Source organism: Budorcas taxicolor, unplaced genomic scaffold, assembly GCF_023091745.1.
Source record: "Budorcas taxicolor isolate Tak-1 unplaced genomic scaffold, Takin1.1 scaffold507, whole genome shotgun sequence".
Classification (NCBI taxonomy): Eukaryota; Metazoa; Chordata; class Mammalia; order Artiodactyla; family Bovidae; genus Budorcas; species Budorcas taxicolor.
Window position 1 is genome coordinate 38,577 of NW_026292597.1, and position 23,422 is coordinate 61,998.

The 23,422-nt window shown below is 40.2% G+C and overlaps 1 non-coding gene across 1 annotated transcript; it reads left to right on the forward strand.

Annotated features, from left to right (window-relative positions):
* The first annotated feature begins 233 nt into the window (after positions 1 to 233).
* On the forward strand, positions 234 to 340 carry LOC128071410 (U6 spliceosomal RNA). Its single transcript, XR_008201850.1, has one exon. It is a non-coding gene; the product is annotated as a U6 spliceosomal RNA (small nuclear RNA).
* The last annotated feature ends 23,082 nt before the right edge of the window (positions 341 to 23,422 follow it).

A 23,422-nucleotide genomic window follows, 5' to 3' on the forward strand; every position in this document is an offset into this window, starting at 1 on the left:
CTGAAGAGAAGAATGCCTTCCAGGTAGACAGAAGTTAAGACACTTCTGCATGGATGGAATCCTCCAGGTGGAGTATGTGGAGGTTAAAGAAGTGTAGCAGAGGAAGAGACTAAGGAGGGGGACCCAAGCAATAGCAAGCTATCTGTATAGTATTTACTATGCATGTTATACACCTGTAAACTCATCTACCTGTAAACCCAGATGGGAAACGGGCACCTAAGAGTTAAGTAACCATGCTCTCTTTGGCAGCACATATACTAAAATTGGAACAATACAGAGAAGATTAGCACAGCCCCTGTGCAAAGATGACACACAAATTCGTGAAGTGTTCCTTATTTGTAGAGGGAGGGACCATATGTATACCTATGGCTGATTCATGTTGAGGCTTGACAGAAAACAACAAAATTCTGTAAAGCAGTTATCCTTCAATTAAAAATAAATAAATTAGAAAAAAAAGAGTTAAGTAACCTGTCCAAGGTCATAGGACTAGCAGGAGGTGGAACCAGAATTCGAACTCTTGACAGTTCAAATCCTGTCTGGTCCAGAGTCTGTGCTCTTGGCCAGTAAGCTGTACTCTGAATCACTGCATGATAAGCAAAATCAGAAGAAAGGGGATGTTTATAATGCCAGAGGAACAAGAGTAAATTTCAAAAAGAAAGGAATAGTTAGCAGTGTGAAAGACCTTAGGGAGATAAAGTAGAAATACTACAGAGACCATTGGATTTTAAAAAAAGAAAAAATCACTGTGCTCTAAGATGTAGTGAGGGATACCAAGATAATAGAGATGTGGGTATCTCAGTAGTGATTCAGTCCACCAGTTCTGTGGGCCAGTGATTATAATTCCCACTGTCATGTAAATATTATTAGCTCCATTCCATATGTAAAGTAACTGAGACTCAAAGATATCTGGCCTAAATTATACAATTTATTAGCGATAGAACTCAGTTTCAAACCCAGACCTCCTGTCTTAAGCCATAATGCATCTTTCCATTTTACCATGCATACTCCCCACAAGCAGTGTTATACAGTTCTAAGGTCTCATCAGTCAGTACAGGAGGTGAGGTTTACTTGTAAGAATTAACTTGCTTTTTAGCTGAATATATCCTGTCTCAGGGTTTCCCCAGTGGCTCAGTGGTGAAGAATCTGCCTGCCAATGCAAGAAATGTGGGTTCGATTCCTGGGTCAGTAAAATATGCTGGAGAAGGAAATGGCAACCCACTCCAATTTTCTTGCCTGCGAAATCCCCTGGACAAAGGACCCCATTGGGCCATAGTCCATGGGGGTTGCAAAGAGTCAGACATGACTTAGTGACTAAACAACAAACAACAAATCCTGTCTCAGCCTTATAGGTAAACTAGAAGGATCCTTGAATAGAAGAGTGAATACTTTAGTGAATCAGTCATGCTTTTTTTTTTTTTAATTTGAGTAAACAGATGAACTATTTCCTTGTTAGGGTAAGTGCCCCTATTTTAATTAGTTGCAAAGTTTCTGTAGCACCTCAACCCTTTGTGTAATCCACTTCCTCCTTCTTAACCAACACATATTTATCAGCTGTGTACTAAGGATACAAAAATGTGAATAAGATTCTTTCCCTCAGTGAGCTTACTATCCAGTTGGTAGTTGGGATAAAAAGTTATTATAATTTTATCTCAGTGGGCTTCCTCCTCCAAACCTATAACTCCAGTATAATCATGAGGAAAACTAGACAAATTCCAATTGAGAGATATTCTGTGAAATACTTGACCAGTATTCCTCAAAGCTATCAAGGTCCTCAGGCAAGAAAAGTCAGCCAAAATGAGTCTAAGATGACATGATGACAAAAATATGTTATCCTGGGAAGGATAATAGGATCCTGAAACAGAAAAAGGATATTAAGTGAAAACCAAGGAAGTCTCGATGAAATGTGGACTTCAGTTAATGGTTTATCCATATTGGTTCATTAATTATAACAAATGTACCATACTAATGTAAGATGCTAGTAATAGGGGAAACTGTGCAGAATATATGGGAACCCTGAACTATCTTTGTAGACGTCTGTAAATCTAAAATTGTTCTTAAATAAAAGCTTATTTGTAAAAAAGTAATAATAAAGTCAAAATAATGGTACATGCTATTTCTTTGGAATTTAATTAAAACACATGTCTCCATAAAATGTTCCCAATTTGGTCGACATGTATGATGGGACTGACAGCCTGCAGTCTGTTGACAGCTGCATGTGCTGCATGTGCGTGCTAGGCCCATGCCGTATAGACGTTTCCTGTTTCAGTGTCTTATACGTGCAGATGGGCTTCCCTGGTGGCGCAGATGGTAGAGCATCTGCTCTGATGCAGGAGACCCAGGTTCAATCCCTGGGTTGGGAAAATCCTCTGGAAAAGGGAATGGCAACCCACTTCACTATTCTTACCCGGAGAATTCCGTGGACAGAGGAGCCTGGCAGGCTATGGTCCATGGGGTTGCAAAGAATGCAAAGTCAAGTGGGCCTTAGGAAGCATCACTACAAACAAAGCTAGCGGAGTTGATGGAATTCCGGTTGAGCTGTTTCAAATTCTAAAAGATGATGCTGTGAAAGTGCTGCACTCAATATGCCAGCATATTTGGAAAACTCAGCAGTGGCCACAGGACTGGAAAAGGTCAGTTTTCATTCCATTCTCAAAGAAAGGCAATGCCAAAGAATGTTCAAACTGCTGCACAATTGCACTCACCTCACATGCTAGCAAAGTAATACTCAAAATTCTCGAAGTGAGGCTTCAATAGCACATGAAGCTTGCTATTCCAGATGTTCAAGCTAGATTTAGAAAAAGCAGAGGAACCAGAGATCAAATTGTCATCATCTGTTGGATCATTGAAAAAGCAATAACGTTCCAGAAAAACATCTACTTTTGCTTTATTGACTATGCGAAAGCCTTTGACTCTGTGGATCACAAAAAAACTATGGAAAATTCTTAAAGAGATGGAAACACCAGACCACCTGACCTGCCTCCTGAGATATCTGTATGCAGGTCAAGAAGCAACAGTTAGAACTGAATGTGGAACAACAGACTGGTTCCAAATCGGGAAAGGAGTACGTCTAGGCTGTATATTGTCACCCTGCTTATGTAACTTACATGCACAGTACATCATGCGAAATGCCAGGCTGGATGAGGCACAAACTGAAATCAAGATTGCAGGGAGAAATATCAGTAACCTCAGATATGCAGATGACACCACCCTTATGGCAGAAAGTGAAGAGGAACTAAAAAGCCTCTTGATGAAAGTGAAAGAGGAGAGTGAAAAAGTTGGCTTAAAGCTCAACATTCAAAAAACGAAGATCATGGCATCTGGTCCCATCACTTCATGGGACATAGATGGGAAAACAGTGGAAACAGTGTCAGACTTTATTTTGGGGTCTCCAAAATCACTGCAGATGGTGACTGCAGCCATGAAATTAAAAGATGCTTGCTCCTTGGAAGAAAAGCTATGACCAACCTAGACAGCATATTAAAAAGCAGAGACATTACTTTGCTCACAAAGGTCCGTCTAGTCAAGGCTATGGTTTTTCCTGTGGTCATATATGGATGTGAGAGTTGGACTATAAAGAAAGCTGAGCACCGAAGAGTTGATGCTTTTGAACTGTGGTGTTGGAGAATACTCTTGAGAGTCCCTTGGACTGCAAGGAGATCCAACCAGTCCATCCTAAAGGAAATCAATCCTGGGTGTTCATTGGAAGGACTGATGTTGAAGCTGAAACTCCAATACTTTGGCCACCTCATGCGAAGAGTTGACTCATTGGAAAAGACCCTGATGCTGGGAAAGATTGAAGGCAGGAGGAGAAGGGGACAACAGAGGATGAGATGGTTGGATGGCATCACGGACTCAATGGACATGAGTTTGAGTAAACTCCAGGAGTTGGTGATGGACAGGGAGGCCTGGCATGCTGCGATTCATGGGGTTGCAAAGAGTCAAACATGACTGAGCAACTGAACTGAACCGAACTGGATGCTGACCTTGATAGTTAGGTATCAAAGTAATCTTCTTGTAAAGAGCTAGTTGAATTTGGTAAAATGTTAAATTAATGTTTTATTGACTTCTTTATTCTCAACACTAACAAGTTGCTTTTAATATGTTAAATCCCCTAATCATTACATTTAAATAAATCATTTTCTAAACGAGAAATGTCAGTTCAATCAGTCTACTAATCTGTTGGTAGTTTCTGATTATTAGTTATTAGTGAAAGCCTATATTTAGTTGCTTGATATAGTAAGTGTTCAAATAATAAGTGCTAATGCATGTTCAGTTCAGTTCAGTCGCTCAGTCGTGTCGGACCCTTAACAACCCCACTAATCGCAGCACGCCAGGCCTCCCTGTCTATCACCAACTCCCAGAGTCTACTCACGCTCACATCCATGGAGTTGGTGATGCCATCCAGCCATCTCATCCTCTGTCGTCCCCTTCTCCTCCTGCCCCCAATCCCTCCCAGCATCAGGGTCTTTTCCAGTGAGTCAACTCTTCGCATCAGGTGGCCAAAGTATTGGAGTATCAGCTTTAGAATCAGTCCTTCCAGTGAACACCTAGGACTGATCTCCTTTAGGATGGACTGGTTGGATCTCCTTGCAGTCCAAGGGACTCTCAAGAGTCTTCTCCAGCACCACAGTTCAAAAGCATCAATTCTGAAGCGCTCAGCTTTCTTCACAGTCCAACTCTCACATCCATACATGACTACTGGAAAAACCATAGCCTTGACTAGACGGACCTTTGTGAGCAAAGTAATGTCTCTGCTTTTGAATATGCTGTCTAGGTTGGTCATAACTTTCCTTCCAAGGAGTAAGCATCTTTTAATTTCATGGCTGCAGTCACCATCTGCAGTGACTTTGGAGACCAAAAAAATAAAGTCTGGCACTGTTTCCCCATCTATTTGCCATGAAGTGATGGGACCAGAAGCCATGATCTTAGTTTTCTGAGTTAAATCCAAATCTGAATTAATGGACTATATTCCTGATTTTTTCTTTCTGTGCTCCTGTACTTTTTATTGAGAAGGAATTGTATTTTACACTGAGCATATTTTGGAAATGACTTTGTTGTCTGATGGGTAAGGAGTTTACATCCCTTGTCTGCCATCTGTGATCTACCAAAAAGATCCCTAGATCATTCCATTGATCAGACAGGTTAAGCAGTCCCAGATGTATTTGTAGGTCTTATCTTTTCTGCAGATTTGTAGGTCTTGTCTTGTCTTTTCTTCTGAGATCCTGGAAGACAAGGTAGCCTCTTAAATATTTGGTGCCCAGAATGGTGAATTCTGGTACAGTGGTAGGCTCATAGAGAAGGCAGTGGAACCCCACTCCAGTACTCTTGCCTGGAAAGTCCCATGGACGGAGGAGCCTGGTAGGCTACAGTCCATGGGGTTGCTTAGAGTCAGACACGACTGAGCGACTTCACTTTCACTTTTCACTTTCATGCATTGGAGAGGAAATGGCAACCCACTCCAGTGTTCTTGCCTGGAGAATCCTAGGGATGGGGGAGCCTGGCGGGCTGCTGTCTATGGGGTCGCACAGAGTCGGACATGACTGAAGCCACTTAGCGGCAGCAGCAGCAGCAGGTAGGCTCATAGTGTGTTCTAAATAAATATTGTTGTAATGTCCTTCCTCTCTGTTACTGGGAAATAACAATTATTGTTTCATATAGTATAGGATGAGATAACCAGACTTTTGTTGAATGTTAAACTTCAGCCTAAGCTAGTATTTCCCCAGTTTGCCTAATCAGCTGGAACACTTATTAAGAAATGACAAATACCCTGACCTGGAGATCATTTCTGTAAATTTGGGGTAGATCGTGGTGATCCTTTTGAAAAAGGCTGTGCATTTTTAAATATTAGTAGTGTACTAACTAGCAATGGCACCCAACTCCAATACTCATGCCTAGAAAATCCCATAGACGGAGGAGCCTGGTGGGCTGCAGTCCATGGGGTCACCAAGAGTCGGACACAACTGAGCAACTTCACTTTCACTTTTCACTTTCATGCATTGGAGAAGGAAATGGCAACCCACTCCAGTGTTCTTGCCTGGAGAATCCCAGGGACGGGGGAGCCTGGTAGGCTGCCGTCTATGGGGTCACACAGAGTCGGACACGACTGAAGCGACTTAGCAGCAGCAGCAGCAGTGTACTAACACTTTTTGGTTTTAAGGGGCAGAAATCCAACAAAAATGAATTGCAGCCAGAGGAGGAGAAAAGGGAATTTACTGCTTCACTCAATTTGAAATAGGGCCTGGGGAAGGGAGGTATTAATCTGCTTCTTGCTTCTGGATTGTATCCTAGCTTATCGGGCAAAGAATGCATAACAGAGATGCTTGGGGGAACCCTAGGGTATTCAGGAGAGCTCTCTTATGCTTCGGTCTTATCCATAGCTGTAGGTCCCGCCTTTCTGCCTTTGTACCATTCTTATTTTAGCCCTGGGTAGTTTCCCAGCTCAGCAAGGATCTTGTGCAGGCTCTAGGCAAAAGGAATCTTTTTTTACAAAAGTGGTATTTTCTCCCCAGCTTTCAGATTGACCAGTTCAACTGAGTACTGATAATCTCCAATGTGCACTAGTATGATCTTACAGATTGTAAATATTTTGAATATCTCCTCTATTTCATATTAAGCAGTTTGTTTTTTTACAGGAACTGATTCAAGTCCATCTGTATAGCCAATGCGTCCTGTGTTTTCTCTACCGCGTCTCTTTTTGTAGTGTGCCTTAGTAGTGGTGAGTCCTGGTATAAAAGACCACGGCTCAATGAACTGTCTCCCACTATGTGAGAATGGCCAACCTCAGCATGAGAGAGAGGTCTGCATTTTGTAGGCCCCAGTCTTGATCCAGTCAGTTCTATGTTTTAAAGACTCATTTATACCACCTCTCTTCTGTGTACCAATTTCTGTCTCATAAGGGTCTTTGGATGGAAGTAATAGAATCAAATTCTGGTTAACAACAAAATTTATAATTTTAACCATTTTTAAGCATACAATTTACTGATATTAAGTACACTCACTTTGTTTTGCAAGCATCACCACCGTCCATCTTCATCTTTTTTCATCTTACTAAACTGAAACTCTGTACCCATTAAGTAATCGCTCTCTGTTCTTCCCTCCCTCCAGCCCCTGCCCCACCATTCTTTTTGTCTCTATGATTTTGACTACTCCAGATTTCTCAAATGAGTGGACTCGTACAGTGTTTGTTCTCTTGTGACTGGTTTATTTCACTTAACATAATGTCATCAAGATTATCTGTATTATTGCTTGTAGGACTTTTAATGGACTAGCTCATCTAACTTTTTGACCTCTTGTCACTTTTCTCCTTGCTTTCTGTGCATCAGTTATACTTCCTTTCTTTCTGTTCTGTGGGCCTCTCATGCCCCATCCCCCTTACATGCCTTTCTCTCTCTCTAGAATGTTCTTTCCCCTTTTTTGCCTGGTTACTTTCTGCTCATTCTTTGGATTTCAACTAACACATAACTTCTTCAGGGAATCCTTCCTTCATCTCCTAGAATCTGTTAATCTCTGTGTTACATGATCTCATAGTACCATGTAAGTTTTTTGTAGTACTTAAAATAGTTTAAGTGAAACATCTATTTATGTTCTGTGGTTGGTGAATGTCTGTCATGGTGGGAGGGACCATGTCTTTTTTACTATTTAAGTTTAGCATGTGGAGCATAACAAAGAGGCTGTGTTCAATACTATATCCCTGACACCAAGTATGTGATAGGTCTTTCAGTAAATAGTGTTACATATATAATAAGTATATTAAAATTTTTTTACTTCATAAATTTAGTTCTGGAGATTGATGGCTTAAGGTCTTTCTGTCTCTAAGAATCTACTATCTGAACCTTATTTGACCTGAAGAAATCTCCCTTTTGTGTGAACTTAAAAATCCTTATTCATTGTTTGCCAGATGCTTAATGTTTTCACAAGTCATCCTTATTTCATCTTTAAATTTTCTATCTTTTTAATATTATTAGTATTTGTATTTGCTAATGGGTCTTCCCCTTCTAAACTGTCACTAATTATTTTTCTAACTTTCTAAATTACAAATCTGATTTGTTCTGGAACCTTTAGGGCAGTGCTTCTTATACTATGTCTGTTGAAGGAGCAATATTTTTCATTCGTCTTAGACTAAGAATTTTATAAATATAATAAAAATGAGTTACTAGAAACATGAAATTTCTAAAAATCTAAGCGTAAACCACAAATTTTTATTAGGCTTAACAACACAAAGTTACCCGTTAAATTATAATACAAAATTTCTAAGTGTTTACTCTTCAATTTCTGTGCTTATTACAAACTGGTAACCATTTGCTGTTGAGAACTGTACATAAAGTACTAGATGCCAAGAGTTGTCTCCAACACCACAGTTCAAAAGCATCAATTCTTTGGCACTCAGGCTTCTTAGTTCAGAGAGACTGGCCTATGGAGAAAGTACCAGATTTGGAGTCACATGACGTAGATATTTCTAATCCTAGACTCAGTGGTTACTAGCTTTGTAAACTTTACCAGTCACTTAAATCTTGTTTTCATTTTTTTTTTTTCATTTGTAATGCAGGAATACTAAGATTTGTACTTTATACCTCACAAAGTTGTGAGGGTCAAATGAAGTAGAGTACATGAGAGTATATGAAACCCCAGAAAGTGTACTATTTACTGTCAGCTGCTTGACTTCAGAGAAGTTAAAGTCTTTTTATCTTCGCTTATTTTCTTGTAAAATGGAAATCGTAATACCTATATCATAGGTTTATTGTGAGAATTAAGTTGTTCATATAAAGTGTCTAACCAGTTGACTTGGGTGTTTGATTAACAGTCATTCACGTTTTCTTTAGCACACATGCTTTCTCAACCCCTACCCTGAATTAGGATTGGGTAATAATAATGATAAGTGACAAGAAATAGAGATTAATTATTTGTTTACTAAGTGCTGCTGCTGCTAAGTCACTTCAGTCGTGTCCAACTCTGTGCAACCCCATAAATGGCAGCCCATCAGGCTCCCCCATCCCTGGGATTCTCAAGGCAAGAACACTGGAGTGGGTTTTCATTTCCTTCTCCAGTGCATGAAAGTGAAAAGTGAAAGTGAAGTTGCTCAGTCGCGTCCGACCGTCAGCGACCCCGTGGACTGCAGCCTTCCAGGCTCCTCCGTCCATGGGATTTTCCAGGCAAGAGGACTGGAGTGGGGTGCCATTGCCTTCTCCATGCTAGTGTATGCTTAATTTTGTGCCAGTGCTGTGGGGGAAATGGAGATATAGTAGCAATACCTAACATTTCATTTTAGCTATTAAGTATTTATTTAGCACTTACCATGTGTCAGATTCAGAGGATAAAGACATAAACTTGAAGCAACCCTACCCATCAAGGCATATAATTTAGCAGAAGTATCAGACAAACAAATAAATTTTAACACTGTATAGGGCTATAATATAGAGGAAGCGTAATGTTACTTGAGAGTATGAGGAACGCTTCTCAGGAGAGGCAGTATATAAATTGGGTTTTAAAGGATGCATGGAAGTTTATCAGTTGGACTGAAGTGCTAAGGAGAGGGCATTCCAAATGGAAGGTATCAGCATATGCAATGTTTGGGACTGTATAAATAGTTGAGTGCAACTGTGGTATTGGGAAGATCCCCTGGAGGAGGGAACAGCAACCCACTCCAGTATTCTTGCCTGGAGAATCCACTGGACAGAAGAGCCTAGTGGGCTACAGTCCATAGGGTCGCAAAGAGTCAGAGATGACTGAAGCACACATGCATGTACTGTGGTGTTAAGGTTGAGAAGGAGTGACTGGAAGTGGAGTGAGAGGTAGGCAAGGGCTGGATCATCCAAAAGACCTATACACATTCCTTGGAGCTTCAACGTCACCCTGCAGACAAAAGGGACACAGAGTTTGGAGGGTAGGATCTCTTACATGTTACAGGAAAACGGCATGGATGGCCTTGTGAATGATGGGACCGGGGATCTTTACAGATTGCTTAAATTCTTTTAGGTTAACTCATCTAATTCTTCCAACAGGCCTTTGAATGTTGGCAAAGCAGAAATTAATCCCATTTGATATATGAACCAGTGAGAATTAGAGATGATGCTGGAAATTAGTCAAGGTCAGCACTTATTGAATAAAGACTAAACCCAGGCCTTCCCAATTTACTTTTAGTTTCACTACAATACATTGAAACTCACAGTCCCTGCCACCAAATGAAATTGACAGCTTGTTGGGGATGTTAAAGGGCAATTTTCTTTAAGAGAGTGAAGTCTTTAGCCAAGATATGGAAACACCCTAAGTGTGCACTGATGGATGAGTAGATAGAGAAAATGTATAGATGTACAATGGAATATTATTCAACCTTAAAAAAGAAAGTAGCCCTGCCATTTGTGACAGCATGTATGAGCCTGGAGGGCATTATGCTAAATGAAATAAATCAGACTGAGAAAGACAATTACATCACTCCTATATGGACTCTTGAAAAAAAAAAAATTGAACTCTTAGAAACGGAGAGTAGAATGGTGGTTGCCAAGGGCTGGAAGGTAGAAGAAATGGGGAGAGGTTGGTAAAAGAGGGGAAAAAGGGTAAAATGTTGATTCACACAAATAAAAGTGAACAAAAATTTTATTTAGCTCAGTAATTAATTTAGAAAACGGAGAGTACAATAATGGTTTAAAAGAGGACTCAGAGTTTTTAGGGATAAATTGTGTGATCTGGACTTGATTTGCTATGGACCAGGATCATCTGTAGTTTTCTCTGCTAGTGTATTATTATGAGTACTAATAATACCTGCAGTCCTTTGTAAAACGACTGAGTCATACAGTCCCACTGTGCAGTCTTGGTCCACATGCTCACTTTCTGTTTAGATTACCTGCCAGTATCCTTCTTAAGTGTTTGAATTATCCTTCCCAGAAATGAAAACTCTGCCCCCAAACTCATCAGCCTAGTTGTTTGGATCCTAATGCCTATGTTTAAAAGAGTCTTCTAGGTGTCAACTGTCTGGATTTTCTAAGTATTAGTTCTGCAGAATTCCTTGTCATAAAGCTGTCTTCCCCCTTAGATCTGTGAAGGATTTTTAGAACAGTCTGTTTTGCTGTCGATGCATTCCTAAGAAGCTTTATGTTATAAAGAATTAGTATGACAATACTTGCTTAAGGTTTTTTTTCTTCTGTATGAAAGTAATGTGCGTATACAGCTCTAACGATATGCCTATAGAATCTAAAATCTTGAGGAAATCCAGTATTTGTTTTTGTTTAACTTTTGCAAAAGAATTTTTCCTTGCCTGTCTCCACTAGCATTGCTTTATCACATTTATTGCCTGTTGCTATGCACTCAAAGCAGTTGTTTTACACTTAAGCAGTATCTTTCTCTTTTTCTTTCTTTCATTCTTTTTCTCCTCTCCCCTTCATTTTTCCTTTCATTCTTCCTTCTCTTTCTCCTTCCCTCTCTTCCTCCCATCCTTCTTCCTTTCTTCTTTCATTCCCTCTGTCTCTCTCTCTCCCCTTCATATTTCCAAGTAAGATATGTCAAGATGCTGCAAATAATGTTTCCTAAGACAATATATAGATATATCTCTTTAACTAAATGCTACCAGCTTAAAATTAGTCATCTATTCATATCATCTGTAGACAAGTCAATTCTCTCATGATTTGTCATGAGCCTCAACATTTAGCCTCAACATCTAGCAAATGCCCCAGATCTTTCCCCTGGTAGACATTTGTCTATGAGTTGGTGATGGACAGGGAGGCGTGGCGTGCTGCAATTCCTGGGGTCGCAAAGAGTCAGACACGACTGAGTGACTGAACTGAACTGAACTGATGCTTTAGCTCAAAATCATTATTTCTTAAGATAAAAAATGAGAAGCTCAGTTCTGTATGTGAGAAACAGTTTGAGTGTTGATTATAATGTGTGAAAGAATGGTGTGTGAAAGTCAAATAGCTGAAAGACCAAGTGATTTGTATCTTCTTTGGCACATTTTCTATTTTCTATCACTGATTACTGTTGGGTATACTGGGTCACTGTAAGACTCAATCAGAATTCTGTTTTAACCCCAGCTATTCTGACACCACCTGGTATATTACAATTTAATTCCGCCACTAAGCACCCAGAGTTAATATCAGATTCCATGGGTTTAAGGGAATATGATCCCCAAAAGATTGCCCCCACTTCAGGTGCCAGCCTCAAGTGTGGTCCCCAGATCGCCTATGCTTCCCACTAGCTGACTACAAATCTGACACACAGGTTCCTATGATTGCTCCCAGGTTCAGCAATCTACTAGGACAACTCACAGGACTAGGAAAATGCCATATAAATGCCAGATTTATTATAAAGGATAAAAATCAGAAACGGCCAAATGAAGAGACACATAGAGCAAAGCCTGGCAGAGTCCTGAACAGAGCTTCTGTGTCCTCTCTCCATAGATCAGGGTACAACACCCTCCTGGCACATTGATGTGTTTACTAACTAGTACACTCCACTGACCTTGAGTGTCCAGAGCTCTGGTTGGGGTTTTATTATTTAGGCCTTGAAGTTCAGACTGGCTTAGAGCCCCAACTATTTAATTGCATGGCTTGATCTTTCTGGTACCCAGCCCCCATCCTGAGTGATCTAGCATAAACTCACATGTGCCCAAGAGGCTAATGGATAACAAGAATACTTCTGTCACTTGGAAAATTTCAGGGGTTTTAGAAACTCTTTGTTAGGAACCTGGAACCAGAGACCGATAAATTCCTTATTATAAGAGTGCCTGGCGTATAAAAAGAAGTTTAGCATCGTAGCTAGGAGTAGTGTAGTAGAAGCTTATTTTATTTCTTTTCCTCATGGGGTTGTGGTAGAGATTAAAGGTAAAGCATCTAAAGCACTTTACACAATACATAGTAAGTCTTGAATATATATTTGCTAGTATTAAGGGACGTTTTTGTTTCTTAGGGCTGCTGTAACAAATTATATCACAAATTAAATGGCAGTTTATTCTCTCATAGTCTAGAGAATAGTGTTCCAAAATTAAGGTGTCAGTTGGACTGTGACCCCTCTGAGACTGGAGAGAGGCTTTACTTGCCTCTTCCTAGTTTGTGGTGGTGGCTGCAGTCCTCGGCTTGCAGTGCATCACTCCAATCTCTGCCTCTTTTGCCCCATGGTGTTCTGTGTATGTGTGTCTATCTTTACGTGGTGTTTTCTTTCTCTTAGAGAGATACCAGTCATATAGGTTTAGGACCCACCCTAATGACCTCAAATATGGACTTCCCTGTAGCTCAAATGGTAAAGAATCTGCCTGCAATGCAGGAGACCCCAGTTTGATCCTTTGGTCGGGAAGATCCTGTGGAAAAGGGAATGGCAATCCACTCCAGTGTTCTTACTTGGAGAATCCCATGAACAGAGGAGCTTGGCGAGCTACAGTCCGTGGGATCGCAGAGTCAAACATGACTGAGCAACTAACACGAATGACTTCATTTGTGGCTCAACAGTAAAGAATCTGCCTGCAGTGCAGAAGACACAGGAGACCTGGGTTTCATCCCTGGATGGGGAAGATCCCCTGAGAAGGGCATGGCAACCCACTCCAGTATTCTTGCCTGGAGAATGCCATGGACAGGGGAACTTGGCAGGCTACAGTCCCTGGGGTCGCAAAGAGCTGGACACAACAGAAGTGACTGAGCACATGAGCACAAAGGACCTACTTCCAAATAAGGTCACAGTCACAGGTACCAGCAGTACACAGTGTGGAGAACATAACTCATAACTGTCTGTCCTCTGGCCCCTCAAAATTCATGTCCGTTCCAAGTGCAAAATACACCCCCCCATCTATATATCCCCCTAAATTTTAACCCATTCCAGCATCCAACCCAAGTCCAGAATCTCTTCTAAATATAATCAACTCGAAAAGTTTCAAATCTCACCTATATCATCTAAATCAGGTACGGATGAAACTTCGCTGTGGTCCATCCTGAGATAAACATTGCTCTCTGTGGGCCTATAAAACCTGGAAAACAAGTTATCTGCTTCCAAGATAGAAAGGTTGGACAGGCTTAGGAAAGACATTTCCTTTTCGAAGGTGAGAATATAGAAGGAACAGAAGGATCACTAGTCTGAAGGAAATTCACAGCCCAGCCAAATAAACTCCCATTAAACTTCAAGGCCTGGGAATAATCCTCTGTGACTCAGTGCTCTGTCCTCTGGCCTGGGGCAGGCCTGTTCTTTTAACCCAAGAGGGTCCCTTCAGCCCAGGCAGCTCCGTCTATGGCTCTGCCCATGGTGTTAATTAGTCTTCATTTAATTCTGTCTCTGTTCCTTTCAGTCCAGGCTGGCAGCACTTCTGCTGATATAAAATTCTGAAAACCTTGTCTGTCTCTATGCAGTTCATTGGTGTCCAAACCATCTGACAAGGAGATCTCTCTCAGATCTTTCCTGGATAACCATGTGTCTCTATTCCTAGCTTCTGAGGTGATTGATTGTGTGCCTTGAGCCGGGTAAATGATTGTCCAGCCACATCCTTGGCCCTGTTTCCAGAGCATGCTGTTTGGATAGGCAGAGGATTTTCCAAATCATCAACTGCTTGTTCGCTTTTGCTTAACAGTTCATTCTTCAATTTATCTCTTCTCATATTTATAAACACCAAAGAAATACTGAGCCACATTTCAACACTTTGCTTAGAAATCTGCTCAGCTGAATATCCAAGTTCATCACTTACAAGTTCACCCAGTGACTGAACACAGTTCAGACAAATTTTCTGCTACTTGATTGCAAGAACTGCCATTCCCCCAGTGTCCAATAACATGTTCCTCATTTCCTTCTAAGGCCTCACTGAAAAGCACCTTTAATATTCATATTTCTACCAACCATCTTTTTAAGGCAATTTAATTTTTTTCCTATCAGTTGTCTACTCATTATCCAATTCCAGAACCATTTCATTTTTAAGTATTTGTTAGAGCAGCACCCCTGCCTCTGTGATCAGCACCGAAATCTGTATTGGTTTCCTGGGGCTATCAGAAGCTGGAAAAGGCAAAGACATATATTTCCCTGCAGGCTTCAGAGACAGAGTGACCCTGCCAACACCTTGATTTCAGACTTCTAGCCTCTAAAACAATGAGAGAATAAATTTTGTTTTTTACATCCAATTTGCAGTTCTTTGTTATGGAAGCCAGAAGGAGTCAAAACCAAGGGTGTTAACTGAGTTACTGTAGTCATTAGTGAAAGACAGTGAGTATCCACCTGTATCCAGGGTTTCCTGCTATTTCCCTTTCTTTTAAACCATATTTGTGTCTAGTTGCACTATAGAGTTTACTTTTGTTACGTTAACAGCTTACAGTTTGGCCTTGTTTTATCTCAAGAGAGCAGCCTTAAGTGCTTGGTAGGGATGCTTTGGTATCAAGGAGACTACACACTTTTGGAGCAGTAGGGGCTTTAGTTTTAGAAACCTTCCTTCTGCCCAAATGCCGAGTGCCCGTTCTGAGTGCCGAGTGTTTTCCTGCTCAAGAATACTGTTATAACACCTGCTTTCAGCAGGGTGAAATAAGAGCTGTAGTGGCACTCAATTAGCCCTTGAATACATATTTGACCCATGAGTGATGAATTACATAATAAGTCCTTTAGCAGTACTCTTCACGGACATCTGTGTTTTTCAGTTTTGGGTTATTTTTCAAGGACATATTCTTTTCCTATTCTTATGTGGACCTATACTTTCTTGAATTCCTGTTAGCCAATCTAAGAGCCAGTGTTTGCAGGCCTCTTAGAAGATACTCCATAAATAGTGTTTTGCACTGAAGAAGGCGTATCCCTGACACTGCTAGTGAGAGACTAGCTCTAATGATAAATAAGAGATGTTAGTTGCCAGAGCTATCATTTCAATTTGTCTTGCTTGCACTGAGCTCATTAATAAATTGCCTCAGTGGTAATATGAAAGTAATGAACCTTCTGGAGGCCCAGCTGGGTCACAGAGCATTAGTAGAAACCTTCAGGGCAACTGCCATTGGTATACACAGTTCAGTTAAAAGGTTTCAGCTTTTTATTTTCTTTGAAAGATTTGTGTTTTGCAAAATCCAAGTCCTGTTTTTAACACATATATACTTTCTAAATGAATATATTTGAATTCAACCCAACAAACATGTATCTGATGCCTACGACTGTCAGGCAGTGTATTAGACCCCAAGACCTAAAGATGTATAAGGTATCCCTTAGGACTTCACCATCAAATAGGGAGAAAAGGTATGTAAGCAAATACTTTTGTAATAGTATTTAAATGCTTTTAAGTATGAACCCAATATAAACAATAGCATGGAAGAGGAAATGATTATCTAGGGAATAGAGCTAAGAAGGCCGAGGAAGAGGAGATTCATTGATTTTTGAATTAAATTTTAAAGGATGAGTTGTAAGTTAATGAGTGTATAGTGGGAAAAGAGATTTCATTGCAGACAAGTCGAGGGGCCGTAAATCATGTAGAATAAAATGGGGAAGAAGATAAAAAGAAGGAGAAGATGGGTCGATGAGGCTGGAGAAGTAGTCAGGGGCCAAATCTTAAAAGATTTAGGTTTTGAAGGGCTGTGTATGTAATGCCAAGGACTTTGGTGGATTTCATTCTGTGGGCTCCATGGATCTGAAGGATTTTAAGCAGAGATGCAAGATGATCGATTTTTTATTTTAGAAGGATTACTCTGGTTGCCATACATAGGATAGAATGGAAGTAGAAAGAGACCAATCAGAAGACTATTGACTAGTTTTGTGCAAGCAGGTAACTAACACCTTTATGTACTACAAAGAGCATAACCCAGATGGTTTCAAATCCCAGTTCAGCCGCCTACTAACTTTCTAAACTAACTCTGGAATTTACTCATCAAAGAAATTGGAATAATAGTAATCTCTCACTGGATATTATGAACAATCATATGAAATAACATATATATATATATATATATATATATATATATATATATATATGGAATTACTCCAAAGAGCTGAGTATAAAAGTTAGCTTTTATATTTCAACTTCTGTCTTTGGTGAGTTTTAGTTAACTTACAACCAAATTTAGGGTTCTTAAGAAGGTTTTTCCTTCTACCACTCTGTCCCAATAAAAAAAGGAATCAGAACATTTACAAACGTTTTATAGTCACAGTAAGATCTACATTCCAGAATTTTCCAAACATTAAAAATATATATATTAATAACTAAAGCTTTATCTTTTGGATGCCCTGCCAGACTCTCAGAGGATCAGGCTGAGTATCTTTGTTGAGTCAGTGGTGCAATAAGAAATTCAACAAATGAACTTTTGGGGGGGAAAATTATTTATTTGGCAGTGTCAGGTCTTTTTGGATGCATGTGATCTTTATTGTGGTGTACAGACTCTCTGGTTGCAACTCTCTGACTTAGCTGCCCTGTGGCATGTGGGCTCTTAGTTCCCTGACCAGGGATCAAACCCAAGTTCCTGCATTGCAAGGCGGATTCTGAACTGCTGGACCGCCAGAGAAGTCCCTAACGGATGAGCTTGACAGCTGGGAAATGGCGTCAGAGTTTACTCTACCTCTGTTTCCTCAAGTGTTTAATAATATTGATGTGAATAGATGTCCTTGCTACCTTGCATCTCTGTTGTGAGGATCACATTCTTTTCTTAAGTAAACACTCACTAAACTACTATTCTAGATACTGTTAAGAAGAATGTAGAAATGAATCAGATCTGGATCCTGATTTCAAGGGAATCACAGTGCTAAAAGAACTGTAAAAGATGAATATAGATAATTGTAATACAAATAGGATGATTGTGAGTCAGCTAACTTTGAAAACTACAAAGGACTTTGAAACTATAAGTCATATTATACAAAATATTGTTTTATTTTATAAAGAGTATCTCACATATTCTCATTATTTAAAGTGCTTTTCCAAGTGAAACTGAGATAGAGTCACTTTCTGGATACCTGTGGAAAATAAATGATAAAGATAGATCCAGATTTTAGGTAGATTTCTAAACCTGCATGCCTATTTTTATCCCAGACTTGATCAGGCTTAATATTCACTGATACCAAGTAACTTGGTTAAGGTACTCTGAGCCTCAGGTTGTGTGTGTGTGTGTGTGTGTGTGTGTGTGTGTGTGTGTGTGTGTGTGTGTGTGTGATGGAGATAATATCACCTACCTTTCAGGTTTGTTGTGATGAAATGGTAGTTATATGTAAAAGTGCTAAAAAAAGAATTAATAATCATTCTTTCCTTCAGTCTCTAACCTACCACCTTTTCACTATTGCTGTATGTTGAGCTTTGAAAAATAACAGTTTCTTTGATATATTTTAAGGTGTTCTTTTTAACTTATGAAAAATTTCAAACATATAAAATTGAAAGGGTTTTGCAACGGAAAACCTTATATTTTACCATGACTTATAAATATCACATATCAATTTATTTATCCCTTTTCTAACCCAATGGTATTAAAATTTCTCTGATAATTCTTTAGGACTTTTCTGATTGTTTTTAACTAGTTTGGAGTCCAGGAGTACAAATACATGTCAGATATTTGTAATTATATTACATTTCCCCTATTTACGTTGTTTTGTGCCTGCAAAGAATGTTACTTATAAGGTTATTCATTGTCTGGATCCTGTACTATCTGTGCTCGTACACTATCATTTCTTACCTTAACTCATCCTATTTGCATTCTCCTGAGAATGTATTAGTCTTTTTTTATTGTCACATTTAGACAGGATTCTTTATAGTAGTGGTTGTCTCTCTTTTTAAAGTATCTTTTAAAATTAATTTTTAAAAATACTGTACATTTTGTGGCTAGTGGTAAACATTGCAGCTGGAAGCTTTGCATGTAGGGGGTGTGTGCAAACACAGGTCTTTTTTTGTTTTTAAAATATATATTTTTTGGCTACACTTGGTCTTTTGTTGCTGTGTGTGGGCTTTCTCTAGTGGCAGGCAGGGACTATTTTCTACTTGGAGTGCATAGGTTTCTCGTTGCGAAACACAGGCTCTAAACACGTGGGTTTCAGTACTTGTTGCACATGGGCTTAGTTGCTCCACAGCAGGTGGAATCTTTGGGACCAGGAATTGAACCTGTGTTCTGTGCATTGACAGGTGGATTGGATTTTTAACCACAGGGCCCCTGGGGAAGTCCCATACCACAGTTCTTTAAATTTCAGGTGTCTCACCGCTGCTGCTGCTGTTAAGTCGCTTCAGTCGTGTCCGACTCTGTGCGACCCCATAGACGGCAGCCCCCCAGGCTCCTCCGTCCCTGGGATTCTCCAGGGACTGTAACTAAATCTGTTTAGAAATCTACCTAACTCCAGAACACTGAAGTGTTGCCATTTCCTTCTCTAGGGCATGAAAGTGAAAAGTGAAAGTGAAGTCACTCAGTCGTGTCTGACTCTTCACGACCCCATGGACTGCAGCCTACCAGGCTCCTCCATCCATGGGATTTTCTAGGCAAGAGTACTGGAGTGGGGTGCCATTGCCTTCTCCAAGGTGTCTCACTGCTTTTTATTAGCACTTGGATTTTTTCCCCAGGACACTTGGTCTGTTTAGTGTGCTACAGAAGTAAATACAGTCCTTTACCTGTTTGTTTAGAAGCACTCAACATTGATTTCTCCATTATATAGCTCAATTTTGATTATAGGTTATAAAAATTCTTCAGTTTCTGAGTGTTTGATGGTGTCCTTTCCTACTTCCCAGTGCTGCTAGGTAGCTATATACTTTCTCATATTTTTAGAATCTTCTTTTGTCATCTTAATGCATGTCTTTTAAATGAGTTTTAATCAGAAAGAATTTGCCTTTGTGTTATGTGGATTTCCCTAATAAGTTGTGAGGACTGTATTCAGAAAACTCTTTGAAAAGTAAATTATATTCATGATTATGTCTATCAACTCCTTACCTCCCCTCATTACCTTTATGTAATGATCTTGTCAGATTTGAGAGTGACTTACAGATACTAAAGGACCCAACTTGTTTTTGTTACATTTTTAGAGATTTTTTTTTTCTTAACTATTTCTCTCTCAGAAATAACTATGAGTTTTAGTTACAAACCATCCAAATACTTTTTTTTAAATTCAGAAAGTAGTCACTTTTTGGTCATGTCATGTTTTCATTTTATGCTGGTTTTGTTGTTGTTGTTGTTGTTAATGATTAGGTTTCATTTATTTCATTCGAAAAGAGTGGCTCCTCTGTTCTAGGCGATATTCCACGTGCCAAGATACAAGTGCTGAATAAGTAACACAGACAAGGCCCCAGTGGAGGAGACCAACAAACAAGGAAAATACTAACTAGTGCTAAGTTTCTATAGAAAATTAAGAGTGGTGTGATAGAGTCTGGGAGACTACTTTGGATTGATTGGTCAGGGAAGGATGCTCTGAGAAGGTGATGTTTACCTGAGACCTGTATGATAAGATGCCAGCCCTATGAATGCTAGTGGAGTATTCCAGGCAGTATACAGGCCCTCAGGTAATAAGGAAGTGGACCTGCAGCAGGAGCAGAAAAGGCCAGCCAGTTGGAGCAGAGTGAATGATGAGAGCTGTAGGAGAAGAAACGGAAGAGGTGGGATCAGATCATGTAGGATTATGTGGGTCAGGGTAAGGTACTTGGATTTCCTTTTAAGTGCTACTCTGGAGAGCAGTTGAAGATTTTAAGCAGGGGAATAACATGATCTAATTTATAGTAATGTGTACTCTAGATAGGGCCATATAACGGAAAAATCAACCAGTGCTGAGACTCCCTAGCCAAACATAGGCAAAGGTTGCATTTACTCCTAGGACATTCTAAATACAAGTAACTCTGTTTTCCTGGAAAAATCCTAAGCCTCAAGACAAGAAGTGGACCAAATTACCTTGCTATGAATCTAGCTCTAACTCTGTAACTTCAGGTTATAAGTCATTTCTCTACACTGGTTACCTTATCAATAAAATGAAGATATTACCTACCTTTGGGTAGTAAGTATTGAACAACTTAACACAAGTGAAGTGCTTAGAACAATGCTTGGCACATAGTTCAGTTCAGTCGCTAAGTCATGTCTGACTCTTTGCAACACCATGGACTGCAGCATGCCAGGCCTCCCTGTCCATCACCAACTTCCGGAGTTTACTCAAACTCATGTCCATTGAGTCGGTGATGCTGTGCAACCATCTCATCCTCTGTTGTCCCCTTCTCCTCCTGCCTTCAATCTTTCCCAGCATCAGGGTCTTTTCCAGCGGGTCAGGTCTTTGCATCAAGTGGCCAAAGTATTGGAGTTTAAGCTTCAGCATCAGTCCTTCCAATGAATAATCAGGACTGATTTCCTTTAGAATTGATTGGTTGGATCTCCTTGCTGTCCAAGTGACTCTCAAGAGTCTTCTCCAACACCACAGTTCAAAAGCATCAATTCTTCGGCACTCAGCTTTCTTTATAGTCCAACTCTCACTTTCATACATGACTACTGGAAAAACCATAGCTTTGACTAGATGAACCTTTGTTGGCCAAGTAATGTCTCTGCTCTTTAATAAGCTGTCTAGGTTTGTCATAACTTTTCTTCCAAGGAGCAAGCATCTTTTAATTCGATGGCTGCAGTCACCATCTGCAGTGATTTTGGAGCCCAAAAAAGTAAAGTCTGTCATTGTTTCCAATGTTTCCCCACCTATTTGCCGTGAAGTGATGGGACCAGCTGACATGATCTTAGTTTTCTAAATGTTGAACTTTAAGCCAACTTTTTTGCTTTCCTCTTTCACTTTCATCAAGAGGCTCTTTATTTCTTCTTTGCTTTCTGCCATAAGGATCGTGTCATCTGCATGTCTGAGGTTACTGATATTTCTCCTGACATTGTTGGTTCCAACTTGTGATTCATCTCGCCTGGTATTTTGCATGATGTGTTCTGCATATAAGTTAAATAAACAGGGTGACAATATACAGCCTTGACGTACTCCATTCCTGATTTGGAACTGGTGTGTTGTTCCATGTCCAGTTGTAACTGTTCCTTCCTTCCACACAGATTTCTCAGGAGGCAGGTCAGGTGGTCTGTTATTTCCATCTCTTTAGGAATTTTCCACAGTTTGTGGTGATCCAGAGTCAAAGGCTTTCACATAGTCAATAAAGCAGAAATAGATGTTTTTCTGGAACTTGCTTGCTTTTTCGTTGATCCAGCAGATGTTGGCAATTTGATCTCTGGGTCCTCTGCCATTCCTAAATCCAGCTTGAACATCCGGAAGTTCCCAGTTAGCGTACTGTTGAAGCCTGGGTTGGAGAATTTTGAGCATTACTATGCTGGCATGTGGGATGAGTGCAGTTGTGCAGTAGTCTGAGCATTCTTTGGCATTGCCTTTCTTTGGGATTGGAATGAAAACTGATCTTTTCCAGTCCTGTGGCCACTGCTGAGTTTTCCAAATTTGCTGGCATTTTGAGTACAGCACTTTCACAGCATCATCTTTTAGGATTTGAAATAGTTCAGCTGGAATTCATCACCTCCACTAGCTTTGTTTGTAAGGATGCTTCCTGCTGCTGCTGCTGCTGCTGCTAAGTCGCTTCAGTAGTGTCCGACTCTGTGCGACCCCATAGAGGGCAGCCCACCAGGCTCCCCCATCCCTGGGATTCTCCAGGCAAGAACACGAGTGGGTTGCCATTTCCTTCTCCAATGCATGAAAGTGAAAAGTGAAAGTGAAGTTGCTCGGTCGTGTCCTACTCTTAGCGACCTCATGGACTGCAGCCTACCAGGCTCCTCCGTCCATGGGATTTTCCAGGCAAGAGTACCGGAGTGGGGTGCCATTGCCTTCTCTTAGTGATACTTCCTAAGGCCCACTTAGCTTTGGACTCCAGGATGTCTGGCTCTAGGTGAGTGATCACACCATCGTGATTATCTGGGTCATGAAGATCTTTTTTGTACAGTTCTTCCGTGTATTCTTGCCATCTCTTCTTAATATCTTCTGCCTCTGCTAGGTCCATACCATTTCTGTCCTTTATTGTGCCCATCTTTGCATGAAAAGTTCCCTTGGTATCTCTAATTTTCTTGAAGAGATCTCTAGTCTTTCCCGTTCTGTTGTTTTCCTCTATTTCTTCGTACTGATCGCTGAGGAAGGCTTTCTTATCTCTCCTTGTTATTCTTTGGAACTCTGCATTCAAATCTTTCCTTTTCTCCTTTGCTTTTCACTTCTTGTCATAGCTGTTGTTAAGGCCTCCTCAGACAGCCATTTTGCCTTTTTGCATTTCTTTTTCTTAGGGATGGTCTTGATCACTGCCTCCTGTACAGTGTCCCAAACCTCTGTCCATAGTTCTTCAGGCACTCTGTCTATCAGGTCTAATCCCTTGAATCTGTTTGTCACTTCTATTGTATAGTCATAAGGGATTTGATTTAGGTCATACCTGAATGGTCTAGTGGTTTTCCCTACTTTCTTCAATTTAAGTCTGAATTTGGCAATAGGGAGTTCATGATCTGAGCCACAGTCAACTCCTGGTCTTGTTTTGCTGACTGTGTAGTGCTTCTCCACCTTTGGTTGCAAAGAACATGATCAATCTGATTTTGGTATT